We start from the raw sequence: 19870 nt of genomic DNA, 5'->3' as shown, positions 1-19870 counted from the left end.
GGGGGGAATGGGGGGATGGAGAGGGGTAGGGGGGAGGGGGAGGAGGGGGAGGGGAGGGAGGAGGGAGGTGTGGAGGGAGGAGGGGAGGGGGAGGGAGGGGAGGGGGGAATGGGGGGAGGGAGGGGGACCTCCCCTTTTCCCAGTACCCCTCTTTCCCCGTTGGGCCGTCCCCGTAGGATTTCCATTGTAACCGGGAGGGGGGAGGAAGGGTGGAAGGAGGGGGGAGGGGGAGAGGGATGGAAGGGTGGAGGGAGGGAGATGTGCAGCACTTTGGTCAACATGGGTTGTTTTTAAATGTGCTATACAAATATAATTGACTTGACTTGACTTGACTTGACTTGCAATAACAAAACAATCAGTGCTTTTCTGGAAACTTTTCGAAACAATGTAGCCGTCACAAGCTGAAAACTAAATCCTTTTCTGGAAACTTTTCGAAACAATGTAGCCGTCACAAGCTGAAAACTAAAATCTGCACCGCAGCGCCCCCTGAAAAAGGGGGGGGGCAGCGCTTTAAAACCTCTGTAACTTAAAAATCACGCGACCAAATTAAATGAAAATATCACGGCCGAGCGAGCGCGAGATTGGCGATTGAGGCGGTGCGAAAACCGTCGTGCTAGGGTCCGCCGTTTTGCTGCAATCGCTGTACGAATATATCAGGCCAAACCACAAAAAAATATATACACAAGATCTGAGTTTTAGTATTATATATAGATAGATAAGCACAAGTGTGCCCGTTGGGCCCGTCCTCGTAGGGTTTCCATTGTAACCTGGAGGGGAGTGGGGGGAGGGAAGGGGGAGGGAGGGAGGAGGGAAGTGTGGAGTGGGGAGGGCGAGGGAGGGGGAGGGAAGGGTGGGTAGGGGGGAAGGGGGGGAGGGGGGAAGGGGGGAGGGAGATGGGAGGGAGGGGGGTAGGGGGGAGGGAGGGGGGTAGGGGGGAGTGAGGGGGGAGGGAGGGGGGAAGGGGGAGGGAGGGAGGGAGGGGGACCTCCCCTTTTCCCAGTACCCCTCTTTCCCCGTTGGGCCCGTCCTCGTAGGGTTTCCATTGTAAACGGGAGGAGGGGAGGGAGGGAAGAGGGAGGGAGGGAGGAGGGAGGTGTGGAGGGAGGAGGGGAGGGGGAGGGAGGTGGGAGGGGAGGGGGGAAGGGGGGGAGTGTGGAAGGTGGGGGAGGGTGGAGAGAGATTGGAGGGAGGGGGTAGGGGGGGAGGGGGAGGGAGGGGGACCTCCCCTTTTCCCAGTACCCCTCTTTCCCCGTTGGGCCCGTCCTCGTAGGGTTTCCATTGTAAACGGGAGGAGGGGAGGGAGGGAAGAGGGAGGGAGGGAGGAGGGAGGTGTGGAGGGAGGAGGGGAGGGGGAGGGAGGGGGGAGGGGTGGGGGGAAGGGGGGGAGTGTGGAAGGTGGGGGAGGGTGGAGAGAGATTGGAGGAAGGGGGTAGGGGGGAGGGGGAGGGAGGGGGACCTCCCCTTTTCCCAGTACCCCTCTTTCCCCGTTGGGCCCGTCCTCGTAGGGTTTTCATTGTAACCGGGAGGAGGGGAGGGAGGGAAGGGGGATGGAGGGAGGAGGGAGGTGTGGAGGGAGGAGGGGAGGGTGAGGGAGGGGGAGAGGAGGGGGAGGGGAGGGGGAGTGTGGAAGGGGGGAGGGGGAGAGAGAGGGGAGGGAGGGGGTAAGGGGGGAGGGGGAGGGATGTGGGAGGGAGGGGGGAGGGGAGGGGTTGAAGGGGGGAGGGAGGGGGACCCCTCTTTCCCCGTTGGGCCCGTCCCCGTAGGGTTTCCATTGTAACCGGAAGGGGTGGAGAGAGGGTGGAATGAGGTGGGACGGGGAGAGGGATGGAAGGGTGGAGGGAGGAGGGAGGGAGGGGGAGGGATGGAGGGAAGGAGGGATGGGGGGGAGTTAAGGGGTGGAGGGGTGAGGGAGGTGGGGAGGGATGGGGAGGGAGTTGGGGAGGAGGGGGGGAGGGATTGGGGATGGAGGTTGGAAGGAGGGGGGAGGAAGGGGTTGAGTGGGGAAGGGGGACCTCCCCTTTTCCCAGTACCCCTCTTTCCCCCACCATCAAGCACCCTCCGCAACGACCCTGTTGTCCCTCTCCCAGTCCCCATTCTCAGACCCCCCCCATTCTCTCTCCCCCAGACACACTCTAAATGCTTTTTTCGAAAGACCTGCCCCGGTGGCCCACGAGCATAGGGGCCCCATGCTGTTCTGTGTATGTTAAGTGACTCGCAATAACAATAAAGGCTACTTTAAAACAAATAGTGCTTTTCTTGCAACATTCCCGGTGACTAAGTGCTTCTCACGGCGATATGTAAGCTCTCTCCGCGATATATAAGTGCTCTTCGCAACAATGTCACACAAGCTGAAGACCTTGAAAAAAAAGGTCAGAAATAAAAAAATGTAAATTTAAAACCTCTGTAAATAGTAGACACCCAATAGCAGTTGCTTGTCGATTGTGACGTCACACGCTGAATACCGCGGGGGGGGGGGGGGGGGGGGGGGGGGGGGGGGGGGGGGGAGGGGGGACAGCTCGAGCTCATCTCACAGGGGCATTGTGACATCACACGCTGAAGACCAATAAATCAGTTAAAAAATGAGTTGTCTAAACTTTTAAAACCTCTGTAATTTAAAATATATACGACCAAATTAAATGAAAATATCACGGCCGGTTTTCCAGGAGATTGGCGATTCAGTCGGTACAAAAACCGTGGCGCGACGGATTACCGTTTTGCCGAAATCACTGATAGGTACAAACTAAAAACATGAAACATATATATAAATATAACACAAGATCTGAGTTTTAATAGTATACTAGACAAAGTGGGCCCGTTGGGCCATTCCCCACTCCCCCATTCTCTCGTCCCCATCCCCACTCTTACTCTCCCCACACTCTCCCCCTTTGCCCGTCCTCTTAGGGTTTCCATTGTATCCGGAGGGGGAGGGAGTGAAGGGGGGAGGGAGGGAGAGGGAGGTTTTGGGGAGGGAGGTGTGGAGTGATCGAGGGGGAGGGAGTGGTGGAGGGAGGGATGTGTTGAGGATGGAGGGAGGAGGGAGGGGGGAGGGTGATGAGAGATGGGGTGGTATTTGTGGAGGGAGGGAGGGGGGGGAGAGAGGGGGAGGGAGGGATGGGGAGAGGGGAGGGATATGGACCTCCCCTTTTCCCAGCACCCCTCTTTCCCACCACCAATTCCCCTCCGCACTACCCCTGTTGTCCCATTCCCCATTCTCAGCCCCCCCCCCATTTTCTCTCCCCCAGACACACTCTTAGCATCAGTTAAAGGCCGGGGGGGGGGGTGCGGGTGATCGGATCTTTGAAAATTCCGGTGGGGGTTGGGCTTCGGGTGATAGCATCATTCAAAGGCCCGGGGGGGGGGGATAGCGGGGAGATGTTCTCCCGGGTGTGGGAGAGAGGAGAGAAGCAAGGGGAGAGAGGAGAGGTGAGCCGGTGATCGCGGGCTTGCGCCGCTAACGGCGTCCATTGTTTTGGTGCGAGTGAGGAGATGCCGCGCATGCGTGCTGAGTACAGAGTGAGGAGATTTCGCGCATGCGTACTGAGCACTGCCGCACCGCAGCGCCCCCTTCTGTCAAAACTTCGATAAATGAGGGGGGGCAGCTCTTTTAAACCTCTGTAACTTAAAAGATATGCGTCCCAATTAAATAGAAATATCATTTTCCAGCAGCGAACCGCATGCTGATTAAGGCGGTACAAAAATCATGGCGCTACGGTTCACCGTTTGGCCGGAATTGCCGTATTCAGCCGACATCAGTGGAATATATATATATACATACAAGATCTGAGTTTTAATAGTATATAGACTAGAACAAGTGTGCCCGTTCAAAGCGGGCCCGTTGGGCCCGTCCCCACCCCCCCCCCATTTTCTCCTCCCCAGCCCCACTCTTACTCTCCCCACACCCTCCCCTTGGGCGGAGTCCCACTCCCCAGTCCCCATTCTCAGTCCCCCCCCATTTTCTCTCCCCCAGACACACTCTTAGCATCATTTTGGGAGAGAGGAAGGGGAGAGAGGAGAGATGCCACGCTGAAAGCCTTCAATAAATCAGCAGGAGGGGGGTTGGGCGAGTTTTTTGACGTCACACGCTGAAGGCAATTGAAAAAACGGTTTTTTTGTTGTGTTTTTTTTACTAAAACCTCTGTAACTTAAAAAATACGCGACCGAATCAAATAAAAAAATCATTTTCCAGCAGCGTTCAGCGCGGTGATGAAGGCGGTGCAAAAATCGTGGCGCTGCGGTTCACCGTTTTTTCCGAAATCAGCCGAAAAAAACGGAGAAAAAAAAGTATTGACTTTTAAATCTCTGTAACTTTACAAATATACGACCGAATTAAATGAAAACATCATTTTCGGCAAGCGTCCAGTGGTGTGATTAAGGCGGTGCAAAAATCGTGGCGCTACAGCTCACCGTTTTCTTCAATAAATCCGCTTTAAACCTCTGTAACTTAAAAAATATGCGACCAAATTAAATGAAAATATCACGGCCGAGCGAGCGCGAGGTTGGCGATTAAGGCGGTGCAAAAATTGTGGCGCGACGGTTCACCGTTTTGTCGTAATCACTGTTAAGTATATAGAAACAGATTTATTTACAAGATCTGAGTTTTAGTAATATACTAGAACAAGTGTGCCCGTTCAAAGCGGGCCCGTTGGGCCCGTCCCCACACCCCCCATTCTCTCCTCCCCCAGCCCCACTCTTACTCTCCAAGTGTGCCCGTTGGGCCCGTCCACCTGATCTGTGTATGTCAAGTGACCACTATAACCCTCTTTTTTTTTTTTTTTCCTAATCAGATGTGCAGCACTTTGGTCAACATGGGTTGTTTTTAAATGTGCTATACAAATATAATTGACTTGACTTGACTTGCAATAACAAAACAATCAGTGCTTTTCTGGAAACTTTTCGAAACAATGTAGCCGTCACAAGCTGAAAACTAAATCCTTTTCAGGAAACTTTTCGAAACAATGTAGCCGTCACAAGCTGAAAACTAAAATCTGCACCGCAGCGCCCCCCTGAAAAAGGGGGGGGGGCAGCGCTTTAAAACCTCTGTAACTTAAAAAACACGCGACCAAATTAAATGAAAATATCACGGCCGAGCGAGCGCGAGATTGGCGATTGAGGCGGTGCGAAAACCGTCGTGCTAGGGTCCGCCGTTTTGCTGCAATCGCTGTTACGAATCTATCAGGCCAAACCACAAAAAAAAATATACACAAGATCTGAGTTTTAGTATTATATAGATAGACTAGCACAAGTGTGCCCGTTGGGCCCGTCCTCGTAGGGTTTCCATTGTAGCCGGGAGGGGAGTGGGGGTAGGGAAGGGGGAGGGTGGGAGGAGGGGAGGGGGAGGGAGAGGGGAGGGAGGGGGGAAGGGGGGGAGGGGGAAGGGGGGCAGGGGGGAGGGAGAGGGGAGGGAGGGGGGTGGGGGAGGGGGAGGGAGGGGTAGGGGAGGGGGTAGGGTAGGGGGGAGGGAGAGGGGAGGGAGGGGGGTAGGGGGGTGAGGGGAGGGGGAGGGGAGGGGGGAAGGGGGAGGGAGGGGAACCACCCCTTTTCCCAGTACCCCTCTTTCCCCGTTGGGCCCGTCCTCGTAGGGTTTCCATTGTAACCGGGAGGAGGGGAGGGAGGGAAGGGGAGGGAGGGAGGTGGGAGGAGGGGAGGGGGAGGGAGGGGGGAAGGGGGGGAGGGAGGGAGAGGGGTAGGGGGGGAGGGGGGAGGGGAGGGAGGAAGGGTGAGGGAGGGGGACCTCCCCTTTTCCCAGTACCCCTCTTTCCCCGTTGGGCCCGTCCTCGTAGGCTTTCCATTTTAACCGGGAGGAGGGGAGGGAGGGAAGGGGAGGGAGGGTGGAGGGAGGTGTGGAGGGAGGAGGGGAGGGGGAGGGAGGGGGGAGGGGAGGGGGGAGTGAAGGGGGGGGAGGGGGGAGGGAGAGGGGAGGGAGGGGGGTAGTGGGGGGAGGGGGGGGGAGGGAGGGTGGAAGGGGAGGGAGGGGGACCTCCCCTTTTCCCAGTACCCCTCTTTCCCCGTTGGGCCCGTCCCCGTAGGGTTTCCATTGTAACCGGGAGGGGGGAGGGAGGGTGGAAGGAGGGGGGAGGGGGAGAGGGATGGAAGGGTGGAGGGAGGGGGGAGGGATTGGGGGAGGGAGGGATGGAGGGAAGGAGGGAGGGGGGAGTTAGGTGGGGAGGGTTGAGGGAGGTGGGGAGGGAGGGGGGGAGGGAGTGGGGATGGAGGTGGGAAGGAGGGGGGAGGAAGTGGTTGAGGGGTGAAGGGGGACCTCCCCTTTTCCCAGTACCCCTCTTTCCCCCACCACCAAGCCACCTCCGCAACGACCCCTGTTGTCCCCCTCCCCAGTCCCCATTCTCAGACCCCCCCCCATTCTCTCTCTCCCCCAGACACACTCCAAGTGCTGTTTCGCAACACTTGCTCCGGTGGCCCACGAGCATAGAGGCCCCATGCTGATCTGGAGGGAGGAGGGGAGGGGGAGGGGGAGGGGAGGGGGAGGGGAAGGGGGGGAGGGGGGAGGGAGAGGGGAGGGAGGGGGACCTCCCCTTTTCCCAGTACCGCTCTTTTCCCAGTACCGCTCTTTCCCCGTTGGGCCCGTCCTCGTAGGGTTTCCATTGTAACCGGGAGGGGAGTGGGGGGGAGGGAAGGGAGGAGGGAGCTGTGGAGGTGTGGAGGGGGGAGGGGGAGAGAGGGGGAGGGGAGGGGGGAAGGGGAGGGAGGGGGTATGGGGGAGGGAGAGGGGAAGGGGGGAGGGAGGGGGACCACCCATTTTCCCAGTACCCCTCTTTCCCCTTTGGGCCCGTCCTCGTAGGGTTTCCATTGTAACCGGGAGGCGGGGAGGGAGGGGAGGAGGGAGGTGTGGAGGGAGGAGGGGAGGGAGGAGGGGAGGGAAGGGGGTGGAGGGGAGTGGGGAAGGGGGGGAGGGGGGAAGGGGGGGAGGTGGAAGGAGGGGGGAAGGGGGGAGGGAGGGGGACCTCCCCTTTTCCCAGTACCCCTCTTTCCCCGTTGGGCCCGTCCTCGTAGGGTTTCCATTGTAACCGGGAGGCGGGGAGGGAGGGGGGAGGGAGGGAGGAGGGGAGGCGGATGGAGGGGGGAGGGGAGGGGGAAGGGGTGGGAGGGGAGGGGGAAGGGGGGAGGGGGGAGGGAGGGGGACCTCCCCTTTTCCCAGTACCCCTCTTTCCCCGTTGGGCCCGTCCCCGAAGGGTGAGGGAGGTGGGGAGGGATGGGGAGTTAGTTGGGGAGGAGGGGGGGAGGGAGTGGGGATGGAGGTGGGAAGGAGTGGGGAGGAAGGGGTTGAGGGGGGAAGGGGGACCTCCCCTTTCTTTTTTCGAAACACTTGCCCCGGTGGCCCACGAGCATAGGGGCCCCATGCTGATCTGTTTATGTTAAGTGACTTGCAATAAAAAACACAACTTTAAAAAACAATCAGCTGCTTCACACAAGCATTGTGACGTCACAAGCTGAAGACCTTGAAAAAAAAGGTTAAAAATAAAAAGATGTAAATTTGTAAAGATAAGACACCCAATAGCAGCTGCTTGTCCATTGTGACATCACACACTGAAGGGGGGGGAGGGGGGTCAGCTCGAGCTCATCTCACAGGGGCATTGTGACATCACAAGCTGAAGACTAAATCCGCACCGCAGCGCCCCCCTGAAAAAGGGGGGGGGGGGCAGCGCTTTAAAACCTCTGTAACTTAAAAAACATGCGACTAAATCAAATGAAAATATCACGGCCGGTCGTTTGGGAGGTTGGCGATTAAGGCGGTGCGAAAACCGTCACGCTACTGTTCACCGTTTTGCCGCAATCGCTGATACGAACAAATAAATATATCAAATAATTCAGGTCAAACCCAAAAAAAATATATAGACAAGATCTGAGTTTTAGTAGTATACTAGAACAAGTGTGCCCGTTCAAAGCGGGCCCGTTGGGCCCGTCCGCACCCCCCCCATTTTCTCCTCCCCCAGCCCCACTCTTACTCTCCCCACACTCTCCCCTTGGGCGGAGTCCCACTCCCCGGTCCCCATTTATATATATAATGCATATATAATATATTTAATGTATACTAGAACAAGTGTGCCCGTTCAAAGCGGGCCCGTTGGGCCCGTCCGCACACCCCCCATTTTCTCCTCCCCCAGCCCCACTCTTACTCTCCCCACACTCTCCCCTTGGGCGGAGTCCCACTCCCCGGTCCCCATTCTCATTCCCCCCCCATTTTCTCTCCCCCAGACATACTCTTAGCATCATTTTGGGAGAGAGGAGAGAAGCAAGGGGAGAGAGGAGAGGTGCCACGCTGAAAGCCTTCAATAAATCAGTAGGAGGGGGTTTGTGCGAGATTTTTGACGTCACACGCTGAAGGCAATTGAAGAAACGGCTTTCAGTGAAAGGTCCGGGGGGGGGGGGTGCGGGAGATCGCATCATTCAAAGGCCCGGGGGAGGGGGGGATAGCGGGGAGATGTTTTCCCGGGTGTGGGAGAGAGGAGAGAAGCAAGGGGAGAGAGGAGAGGTGAGCCGGTGATCGCGTGCAGGCGCCGCTAACGGCGTCCATTGTTTTGGTGCGAGTGAGGAGATGCCGCGCATGCGTGCTGAGCACAGAGTGAGGAGATTCCGCGCATGCGTACTGACCGCAGGCGAACCGCAGCGCTCCCCTTCTGTCAAAACTTCGATAAATGAGGGGGGGCAGCACTTTTAAACCTCTGTAACTTAAAAAACATGCGACCGAATTAAACAAAAACATCATTTTCCAGCAGCAAACCGTATGGTGATTAAGGCGGTACAAAAACCGTGTCGCTACATTTCACCGTTTTGCCGCAATTGCCGTATTCAGCCGACATCAGTGAAATATATATACATACAAGATCTGAGTTTTAGTAGTATACTAGACAAAGTGGGCCCGTTGGGCCCATTCCCCACTCCCCCATTCTCTCGTCCCCCATCCCCACTCTTACTCTCCCCACACTCTCCCCTTTGGCCCGTCCATTGTATCCGGGAGGGGGTGAGGGAGTGAAGGGGGGAGGGAGGGAGAGTGAGGTTTGGGGGAGGGAGGTGTGGAGTGATCGAGGGGGAGGGAGTGGTGGAGGGAGGGATGTGTTGAGGATGGAGGGTGGAGGGAGGGGGGGAGGGTGATGAGAGATGGGGTGGTATTTGTGGAGGGAGGGGGGGGGGTGGAGATAGGGGGGAGGGAGGGATGGGGGAGAGGGGAGGGATATGGACCTCCCCTTTTCCCAGTACCCCTCTTTCCCCCACCACCAATTCCCCTCCGCACTACCCCTGTTTTCCCATTCCCCATTCTCAGCCCCCCCCCATTTTCTCTCCCCCAGACACCAGTTAAAGGCCCGGGGGGGGGGGGGGTGCGGGTGATCGGATCAGTGAAAAGTCCGGTGGGGGGGGGGCTTCGGGAGATCGCATCATTCAAAGTCCCGGGGGGGGGGGGGGGATAGCGGGGAGATGTTCTCCCGGGTGTGGGAGAGAGGAGAGAAGCAAGGGGAGAGAGGAGAGTTGAGCTGGTGATTGCGGGCTGGCGCCGCTAACGGCGTCCATTGTTTTGGTGCGAGTGAGGAGATGCCGCGCATGCGTGCTGAGTACAGAGTGAGGAGATTCCGCGCATGCGTACTGAGCACTGCCGCACCGCAGCGCCCCCCTTCTGTCAAAACTTCGATAAATGAGGGGGGGCAGCACATTTAAACCTCTGTAACTTAAAAAATATGCGTCCGAATTAAATAAAAATATCATTTTCCAGCAGCGAACCGCGTGCTGATTAAGGCGGTATAAACATCGTGGCGCTACTGTTCACCGTTTTGCCGGAATTGCCGTATTCGGCCGACATCAGTGGAATATATATATATACAAACAAGATCTGAGTTTTAATAGTATATAGATAGATAGATAGATATACTAGCACAAGTGTGCCCGTTGGGCCCGTCCTCGTAGGGTTTCCATTGTAACCGGGAGGGGATTGGGGGGGGAGGGAAGGGGGAGGGTGGGGGGAGGGAAGGGGGAGGGTGGGGGGAGGGAAGGGGGAGGGAGGGAGGAGGGGAGGGGGAGGGAGGGGGGAGGGAGGGGAGGGAGAGGGGAGGGAGGGGGTGGGGGGGAGGGGGAGGGAGGGGGAAAGGGGGGAGGGAGGGGGACCTCCCCTTTTCCCAGTACCCCTCTTTCCCCGTTGGGCCCGTCCTCGTAGGGTTTCCATTGTAATCGGGAGGCGGGGAGGGAGGGAGGAGGGTGGTCTGGAGGGAGGAGGGGAGGGGGAGGGAGGGGGGAGGGGGGGAAGGGGGGGAGGGGAGGGAAGAATGGGGGGAGGGGGGAAGTTGGTGGAGGTGGAGGGAGCGGGAGGGAGGGGGAGGGGAGGGGGGAAGGGGGGAGGGAGGGGGACCTCCCCTTTTCCCAGTACCCCTCTTTCCCCGTTGGGCCCGTCCCCGTAGGGTTTCCATTGTAACCGGAAGGGGGGGAGGGAGGGTGGAAGGAGGAGGGAGGGGAAGAGGGATGGAAGGGTGGAGGGAGGGAGGGAGGGTGGGGAGTTAGGGGGGAGGGGAGTTAGGGGGGAGGGGTGAGGGAGGTGGGGAGGGAGGGGGGAGGGAGTTGGGGAGGAGGGGGGGAGGAAGTGGGGATGGAGGTGGGAAGGAGGGGGGAGGAAGGAGTTGAGGGGGGAAGGGGGACCTCCCCTTTTCCCAGTACCCCTCTATCCCCCACCAACAAGCCCCCTCCGCAACGACCCCTGTTGTCCCCCTCCCCAGTCCCCATTCTCAGACCCTCCCCATTCTCTCTCTCCCCCAGACACACTCTGTGCTTTTTTCGAAACACTTGCCCCGGTGGCCCACGAGCATAGGGGCCCCATGCTGATCTGTGTATGTTAAGTGACTTGCAATAACAAAAAACACTACTTTTAGTGTTTTTTGGCAACATTCCCGGTGACTAAGTGCTTCTCACGGCGATCTTTTTATTGCTTTTCGAAACAATGTAGCACCCATCTCACACAATCATTGTGACGTCACAACCTGAAGACTTTTAAAAAAAAGGTCAGAAATAAAACGGGACCACCCGTTTTCCCAGTACCCCTCTTTCCCCATTGGGCCCGTCCTCGTAGGGTTTCCATTGTAACCGGGAGGCGGGGAGGGAGGGAGGAGGGAGGTGTGGAGGGAGGAGGGGAGGGAAGGGGGGGAGGGGAGGGCGGAAGGGGGGGAGCGGGGAAGGGGGGAGGGAGGGGGACCTCCCCTTTTCCCAGTACCCCTCTTTCCCCGTTGGGCCCGTCCTCGTAGGGTTTCCATTGTAACCGGGAGGCGGGGAGGGAGGGGGGAGGGAGGGAGGGTGGTGGGGGGGGGGAGGGGAGGGGAAGGGGTGGGAGGGGAGGGGTGAAGGGGGGAGGGGGGAGGGGGGAGGTGGAGGGAGGGAGGGGGAAGAGGGGAGGGAGGGAGGGGGACCTCCCCTTTTCCCAGTACCCCTCTTTCCCCGTTGGGCCCATCCCCGAGGGGTGAGGGAGGTGGGGAGGGATGGGGAGGGAGTTTGGGAGGAGGGGGGGGAGGGAGTGGGGATGGAGGTGGGAAGGAGTGGGGAGGAAGGGGTTGAGGGGGGGAGGGGGACCTCCCCTTTCTTTTTTTGAAACACTTGCCCCGGTGGCCCACAAGCATAGGGGGAGTGAGGGGGACCTCCCCTTTTCCCAGTACCCCTCTTTCCCCGTTGGGCCCGTCCTCGTAGAGTTTCCATTGTAACCGGGAGGGGAGTGGGGGGGAGGGGGGAGGGAGGGAGGAGGGAGGTGTGGAGGGAGGAGGGGAGTGAAGGGGAGGAGAGGGGGGAAGGGGGGAAGGGGGAGAGAGAGGGGAGGGAGGGGGTAGGATGGAGTTGGAGGGAGGGGGGAAGGGGGAGGGAGGGGGACCACCCGTTTTCCCAGTACCCCTCTTTCCCCGTTGGGCCCGTCCTCGTAGGGTTTCCATTGTAACCGGGAGGCGGGGAGGGAGGGGGTAGGGAGGGAGGAGGGAGGTGTGGAGGGAGGAGGGGAGGGAAGGGGGGAGGAGAGGGGGGGAGGGGGGAAGGGGGGAGGTGGAGGGAGGGGGAGGGAGGGGGAGGGAGGGGGGAAGGGGGAGGGAGGGGGACCTACCCTTTCTTTTTTCGAAACACTTGCCCCGGTGGCCCACGAGCATAGGGGCCCCATGCTGATCTGTGTATGTTAAGTGACTTGCAATAAAAAACACAACTTTATAAAACAATCAGTTGCTTTTCGCAACAATGTAGCCCATAGCATTGTGACATCACAAGCTGAAGACCTTGAAAAAAAAGGTTAAAAATAAAAAAATGTAAATTTGTAAAGAGCAGACACCCAATAGCAGCTGCTTGTCCATTGTGACATCACAAGCTGAATACCGCGGGGGGGGGGGGGGGAAGGGGGGTCAGCTCGAGTTCATCTCACAGGGGCATTGTGATATCACAATGAAGATTAATCCGCACCGCAGCGCCCCCTTCTGTCAAAACTTCGATAAATCAGGGGGGGCAGCGCTTTAAAACCTCTGTAACTTAACAAATATGCGACCAAATTAAATCAAAATATCGCGGCCCGTTAGACGGGAGGTTGGTGATTAAAGCGGTGCAAAAACCGTGGCGCGACGGTTTACAGTTTTGCCGCAATCACTGATATATACACAAACCCAGGATACAAAACTATTTATAAACAAGAAGTGAATTTTAATAGTATACTAGCACAAGTGTGCCCGTTGGGCCCGTCCTCGTAGGGTTTCCATTGTAACCGGGAGGGGAGTGGGGGTTAGGGAAGGGGGAGGGAGGGAGGAGGGGAGGGGGAGGGAGGGGGAGGGAGGGGGGAGGGGAGGGGGGAAGGGGGAGAGGGTGAGGGGAGGGAGGGGGTAGGGGGGAGGGAGGGGGTAGGGAGAGGGGGAGTGGGGGGAGGGGGGAGGAGGGGGGAAGGGGGAGGGAGGGGGAAGGAGGGGGGAAGGGGGGAGGGAGGGGGACCTCCCCTTTTCCCAGTACCCCTCTTTCCCCGTTGGGCCCGTCCTCGTAGGGTTTCCATTGTAACCGGGAGGCGGGGAGTGAGGGGGGAGGGAGGGAGGAGGTAGGTGTGGAGGGAGGAGGGGAGGGGGAGGGAGGGGGGGAGGGGAGGGGGAAGGGGGGGAGGGGAGGGAAGAATGGGGGGAGGGGGAAGGGGGTGGAGGTGGAGGGAGGGGGAGGGAGGGTGGGAGGGAAGGGGGGAGGGAGGGGCACCTCCCCTTTTCCCAGTATCCCTCTTTCCCCGTTGGGCCCGTCCTCGTAGGGTTTCCATTGTAACCGGGAGGAGGGGAGGGAGGGAAGGGGGAGGGAGGGAGGAGTGAGGTGTGGAGGGAGGAGGGGAGGGAGGGGGGGAGGGGCGAGGGAGAGGGGAGGGAGTCGTGTAGAGGGGAGGGGGAGGGAGGGAGGGGGAGGGGGGGGAGGGGGGAGGGAGGGGGACCTCCCCTTTTCCCAGTACCCCTCTTTCCCCATTGGGCCCGTCCTCGTAGGGTTTCCATTGTAACCGGGAGGATGGGAGGGAGGGAAGGGGGAGGGAGGGAGGAGGGAGATGTGGAGGGAGGAGGGGAGGGGGAGGGAGGGGGGAGGGGGGATGGGGGGAGGGGGGAGGGAGAGGGGTAGGGGGGGAGGGAGGGGGGAGGGGAGGGGGGAAGGGGGAGGGAGGTGGACCTCCCCTTTTCCCAGTACCCCTCTTTCCCCGTTGGGCCCGTCCTCGTAGGGTTTCCATTGTAACCGGGAGGAAGGGAGGGAGGGAAGTGGAAGGGGGGGAGGGGGGAGGGGGGAGGGGGGAGGGAGAGGGGAGGGAGGGGGGTAGGGGGAGAGGGAGGGAGTGGGGATGGAGGGGGAGGGAGGGGGGGAGGGGAGGGGGGAGGGGGGAGGGGAGGGGGGGAGGGGAGGGGGGGAGGGGGACCTCCCCTTTTCCCAGTACCCCTCTTTCCCCGTTGGGCCCGTCCAAGTAGGGTTTCCATTGTAACCGGGAGGAGGGGAGGGAGGGAAGGGGGAGGGAAGGAGGAGGGTGGGGAGGGAGGAGGGGAGGGTGGTGTGGAGGGAGGAGGGGAGGGGGAGGGGAGGGGGAGGGATGGGGGGAGGGGGGGAAGGGGGGGAGGGGGAGGGAGAGGTGTAGGGGGGGAGGGGGAGGGGGAGGGAGGGGGAGGGGAGGGGGGAAGGGGGACCTCCCCTTTTCCCAGTACCCCTCTTTCCCCGTTGGGCCCGTCCTCGTAGGGTTTCCATTGTAACCGTGAGGAGGGGAGGGAGGGAAGGGGGTGGGAGGGAGGAGGGAGGTGTGGAGGGAGGAGGGGTGGGTGAGGGAGGGGGAGGGGAGGGGGAAGGGAGGGGAGGGGGGAGGGAGAGGGGTAGGGGGAGGGGGAGGGGGAGGGGAGGGGGAAGGGGGGAGGGAGGGGGACATCCCCTTTTCCCAGTACCCCTCTTTCCCCGTTGGGTCCGTCCTCGTAGAGTTTCCATTGTAACCGGGAGGAGGGGAGGGAGGGAAGGGGGAGGGAGGGAGGAGTGAGGTGTGGAGGGAGGAGGGGAGGGAGGGGGGGAGGGGCGAGGGAGAGGGGAGGGAGTCGTGTAGAGGGGAGGGGGAGGGAGGGAGGGGGAGGGGGGAGGGGGAGGGAGGGGGACCTCCCCTTTTCCCAGTACCCCTCTTTCCCCATTGGGCCCGTCCTCGTAGGGTTTCCATTGTAACCGGGAGGATGGGAGGGAGGGAAGGGGAGGGAGGGAGGAGGGAGATGTGGAGGGAGGAGGGGAGGGGGAGGGAGGGGGGAGGGGGGATGGGGGGAGGGGGGAGGGAGAGGGGTAGGGGGGGAGGGAGGGGGGAGGGGAGGGGGGAAGGGGGAGGGAGGTGGACATCCCCTTTTCCCAGTACCCCTCTTTCCCCGTTGGGCCCGTCCTCGTAGGGTTTCCATTGTAACCGGGAGGAAGGGAGGGAGGGAAGTGGAAGGGGGGGAGGGGGGAGGGGGGAGGGGGGAGGGAGAGGGGAGGGAGAGGGGTAGGGGGAGAGGGATGGAGTGGGGATGGAGGGGGAGGGAGGGGGGGAGGGGAGGGGGGAGGGGAGGGGGGAGGGGGGAGGGGAGGGGGGGAGGGGAGGGGGGGAGGGGGACCTCCCCTTTTCCCAGTACCCCTCTTTCCCCGTTGGGCCCGTCCAAGTAGGGTTTCCATTGTAACCGGGAGGAGGGGAGGGAGGGAAGGGGGAGGGAAGGAGGAGGGTGGGGAGGGAGGAGGGGAGGGTGGTGTGGAGGGAGGAGGGGAGGGGGAGGGGAGGGGGAGGGATGGGGGGAGGGGGGGAAGGGGGGGAGGGGGAGGGAGAGGTGTAGGGGGGAGGGGGAGGGGGAGGGAGTGGGAGGGGAGTGGGGAAGGGGGGAGGGAGGGGGACCTCCCCTTTTCCCAGTACCCCTCTTTCCCCGTTGGGCCCGTCCTCGTAGGGTTTCCATTGTAACCGTGAGGAGGGGAGGGAGGGAAGGGGGTGGGAGGGAGGAGGGAGGTGTGGAGGGAGGAGGGGAGGGTGAGGGAGGGGGGAGGGGAGGGGGAAGGGAGGGGAGGGGGGAGGGAGAGGGGTAGGGGGAGGGGGAGGGGGAGGGGAGGGGGAAGGGGGGAGGGAGGGGGACATCCCCTTTTCCCAGTACCCCTCTTTCCCCGTTGGGTCCGTCCTCGTAGGGTTTCCATTGTAACCGGGAGGAGGGGAGGGAGGGAAGGGGGAGGGAGGGAGGGAGGAGGGAGGTGTGGAGGGAGGAGGGGAGGGGGAGGGAGGGGGGAGGGGAGGGGGTGGAGGGGGGATGGGGAGGGAGAGGGGAGGGAGGGGGGTAGGGGAGGGGGGAGGGAGGGGGACCTCCCCTTTTCCCAGTACCCCTCTTTCCCCGTTGGGCCTGTCCCCTTAGGATTTCCATTGTAACCGGGAGGGGGGAGGGAGGGTGGAAGGAGGGGGGAGGGGGAGAGGGATGGAAGGGTGGAGGGATTGGGGGAGGGAGGGAGGGATGGATGGAGGGAGGGGGGGATTAGGGGGGAGGGTGAGGGAGGTGGGGAGGGAGGGGGAGGGAGTTGGGGAGGGAGGGGGAGGAGGGGGGAGGGAGTGGGGATGGAGGTGGGAAGGAGGGGGGATGAAGGGGTTGAGGGGGGAAGGGGGCCTCCCCTTTTCCCAGTACCCCTCTTTCCGCCACCACCAAAGCCCTCCGCAACGACCCCTGTTGTCCCCCTCCCCAGTCCCCCTTCGTGGATGGGGGACCGAGCTCAGAGGTGACGGAGCTTTTGCGGTTGCAGCTCCTAGACTGTGGAACAGCATCCCTCTCCCCATCAGAACTGCCCCCTCCATCCACTCCTTTAAGTCCAGGCTTAAAACCTATTTCTACCCCCTAGCGTTTGAGGCTCATTGAGGAGGTGCTGTGAACTGTTTGCGTGCCACTGCATATTTCATTTTTTTCATTAGTACGTAATCAGATGTACAGCACTTTGGTCAACGTGGGTTGTTTTTAAATGTGCTATACAAATATAATTGACTTGACTTGACCAAGGGAAGGGGGAGGGAGGAGGGGAGGGGGAGGAAGGGGGGGGCGGGGAGGGGGGAAGGGGGGGGGGAGGGAGGGGGAGGGAGGGGGCAGGGGGAGGGAGGGGGGAGGGAGGGGGGGGTGGGAGGGGGGAGGGGAGGGAGAGGGGGGGTCGGGGGAGGGGGGGAGGGGGAGGGAGGGGGGAGGGAGGGGGGAGGGAGGGGGGAGGGAGGGGGAAGGAGGGAATGGAGGGGAGGGGGGAGGGGGTAAGGGGGGAGGGAGGAGGACCTCGCCTTTTCCCAGTACCCCTCTTTCCCCGTTGTGCCCGTCCTCGGAGGGTTTCCATTGTAATCGGGAGGGGAGTGGGGGGAGGGAAGGGAGGAGGGAGGTGTGGAGTGGGGAGGGGAGGGGGAGGGAGGGGGGAGGGAAGGGGGGAGGGAAGGGGGAAGGGGGGAGGGATAGGGGAGGGAGGGGGTAGGGGGGAAGGGGAGGGAGGGGGAATGGGGGAGGGAGGGGGCCACCTGTTTTCCCAGTACCCCTCTTTCCCCGTTGGGCCCGTCCTCGTAGGGTTTCCATTGTAACCGGGAGGCGGGGAGGGAGGGGGAGGGAGGGAGGAGGGAGGTGTGGAGGGAGGAGGGGAGGGAAAGGGGGGGAGGCGAGAGGGGAATGGGGGGAGGTGGAGGGAGGGAGGTGGGAGGGGGAAGGGGGGAGGATGGGGGGTGGAAAGAGCATCCCTCTCCCCATCAGAACTGCCCCCTCCATCGACTCCTTTAAGTCCAGGCTCAAAACCTATTTCTCCTCCCTAGCGTCTGAGGCTCATTGAGGAGGCGCTGTGAACTGTTTGTGTGCTACTGTACGTTTCATTTTTTTCTATTAGTACCTAATCAGATGTAGAGCATTTTGGTCAACGTGGGTTATTTTTAAATGTGCTATACAAATAAAATTGACTTGACTTGAAAGCTTTTCGCAACAATGTAGCACAGGGGCATTGTGACGTCACACGCTGAATACCGCGGGGGGGGGGGAAGGGGGGTCAGCTCGAGTTCATCTCACAGGGGCATTGTGACATCACAATGAAGATTAATCCGCACCGCAGCGCCCCCCTTCTGTCAAAAAATCGATAAATCAGGGGGGGCAGTGCTTTAAAACATCTGTAACTTAAAAAACATGCGACCAAATGAAATGAAAATATCGCGGCCGGTCAGCCGGGAGGTTGGTGATCAAGGCGGTGCAAAAACCGTGGCGCGACGGTTTATCGTTTTGCCGAAATCACTGATACAAAATGAAACCCCGATACAAATATATTCACAAGATCTGAGTTTTAATAGTATACTAGCACAAGTGTGCCCGTTGGGCCCGTCCTCGTAGGGTTTCCATTGTAACCGGGAGGGGAGTGGGGGGGAGGGAAGGGGGAAGGAGGGAGGAAGGGAGGGGGAGGGAGGGGGGGAGGGGAAGGGGGAGGGAGGGGGGAGGGGTGGGGAGGGGGGAGGGGAGGGGGAGGGGGAGGGAGGGGGGAGGGAGGAGGGGAGGGGGGAGGGAGAGAGGATGGAGGGTGTAGGGAGGGGGGAAAGGGGAGGGAGGGGGACCTCCCCTTTTCCCAGTACCCCGCTTTCCCCGTTGGGCCCGTCCTCGTAGGGTTTCCATTGTTACCGGGAGGAGGGGAGGGAGGGAAGGGGGAGGGAGGGAGGAGGGAGGTGTGGAGGGAGGAGGGGAGGGGGAGGGGAGGGTTGGAGAGGGGAAGGGGGGAGGGAGAGGGGAGGGAGGGGGTAGGGGGGGAGGGAGGGGGGAGGGAGGGGGAGGGGAGGGGAGAATGGGGAGGGAGGGGGACCTCCCCTTTTCCCAGTACCCCTCTTTCCCCGTTGGGCCCGTCCTCGTAGGGTTTCCATTGTAACCGGGAGGGGAGTGGGGGGAGGGAAGGGAGGAAGGAGGGGGAGGTAGAGGGGGAGGGAGTGGGGGAGGGGAGGGGGAGGGAGGGTGGAGGGAGAGTGGAGGGAGCGTTTATGGGGAGGGGAAGGGGGGGAGGGAGGGGGACCACCCGTTTTCCCAGTACCCCTCTTTCCCCGTTGGGCCCGTCCTCGTAGGGTGAGGGAGGTGGGGAGGGATGGGGAGGGAGTTGGGGAGGAGGGGGGGAGGGAGTGGGGATGGAGGTGGGAAGGAGTGGGGAGGAAGGGGTTGAGGGGGGAAGGGGGACATCCCCTTTCTTTTTTCGTAACACTTGCCCCGGTGGCCCACGAGCATAGGGGCCCCATGCTGATCTGTGTATGTTAAGTGACCTGCAATTAAAAACACAACTTTAAAAAACAACCATTTGCTTTTCGCAACAATGTAGCACAAGCATTGTGACGTCACAAGCTGAAGACCTTGGAAAAAAAAGGTTAAAAATCAAAAAATGTAAATTTGTAAAGAGCAGACACCCAATAGCAGCTGCTTGGCACAGGGGCATTGTGACATCACAATGAAGATTAATCCGCACCGCAGCGCCCCCCTTCTGTCAAAACTTCGATAATCAGGGGGGGCAGCGCTTTAAAACCTCTGTAACTTAAATAATATATGACCAAATTAAATGAAAATATCGCGGCCGGTCAGACGGGAGGTTGGTGATCAAGGCGGTGCAAAACCGTGACGCGACGGTTTACAGTTTTGCCGCAATCACTGATATATACACAAACCCAGGATACAAACATATTTATAAACAAGAAGTGAGTTTTAATAGTATACTAGCACAAGTGTGCCCGTTGGGCCCGTCCTCGTAGGGTTTCCATTGTAAACGGGAGGGGAGTGGGGGGGAGGGAAGGGGGAGGGTGGGGGGAGGGAAGGGGAGGGTGGGGGAGGGAGGGAGGAGAGGAGGGGTAGGGAGGGGGAGGGGAGGGGGGAAGGGGGGAAGGGGGGAATGGGGGAGGGAGAGGGGAGGGAGGGGGGTAGGGAGGAGTGAGGGAGGGAGGGGACGGAGGAGAGAGGGGGGAGGGGGGTAGGGGGTGAGGGAGGGGGAGGGAGGGGGAGGGGAGCGGGGGAGGAAGGGGGACTTCCCCTTTTCCCAGTACCCCTCTTTCCCCGTTGGGCCCGTCCTCGTAGGGTTTCCATTGTAACCGAGAGGAGGGGAGGGAGGGAAGGGGAGGGAGGGAGGAGGGAGGTGTGGAGGGAGGAGGGGAGGGGGAGGGAGGGGGAGGGGAGGGGGAGGGAGGGGTGGAGGGGGAGGGGGGGAGGGAGAGGGGGTGGTGAGGGGGAGGGAGGGGGAGGGGGGGAGGGGGAGGGAGGGGGGGAGGGGATGGGGGAAAGGGAGGGGGACCTCCCCTTTTCCCAGTACCCCTCTTTCCCCGTTGGGCCGGTCCTCGTAGGGTTTCCATTGTAACCGGGAGGAGGGGAGGGAGGGAAGGGGGAGGGAGGGAGGAGGGAGGTGTGGATGGAGGAGGGGAGGGGGAGGGAGGGGG

This window comes from Rhinoraja longicauda, unplaced genomic scaffold, assembly GCF_053455715.1.
Source record: "Rhinoraja longicauda isolate Sanriku21f unplaced genomic scaffold, sRhiLon1.1 Scf000069, whole genome shotgun sequence".
In the NCBI taxonomy this organism is placed as follows: Eukaryota; Metazoa; Chordata; class Chondrichthyes; order Rajiformes; family Arhynchobatidae; genus Rhinoraja; species Rhinoraja longicauda.
Note: the sequence above shows the minus strand (reverse complement) of the source record.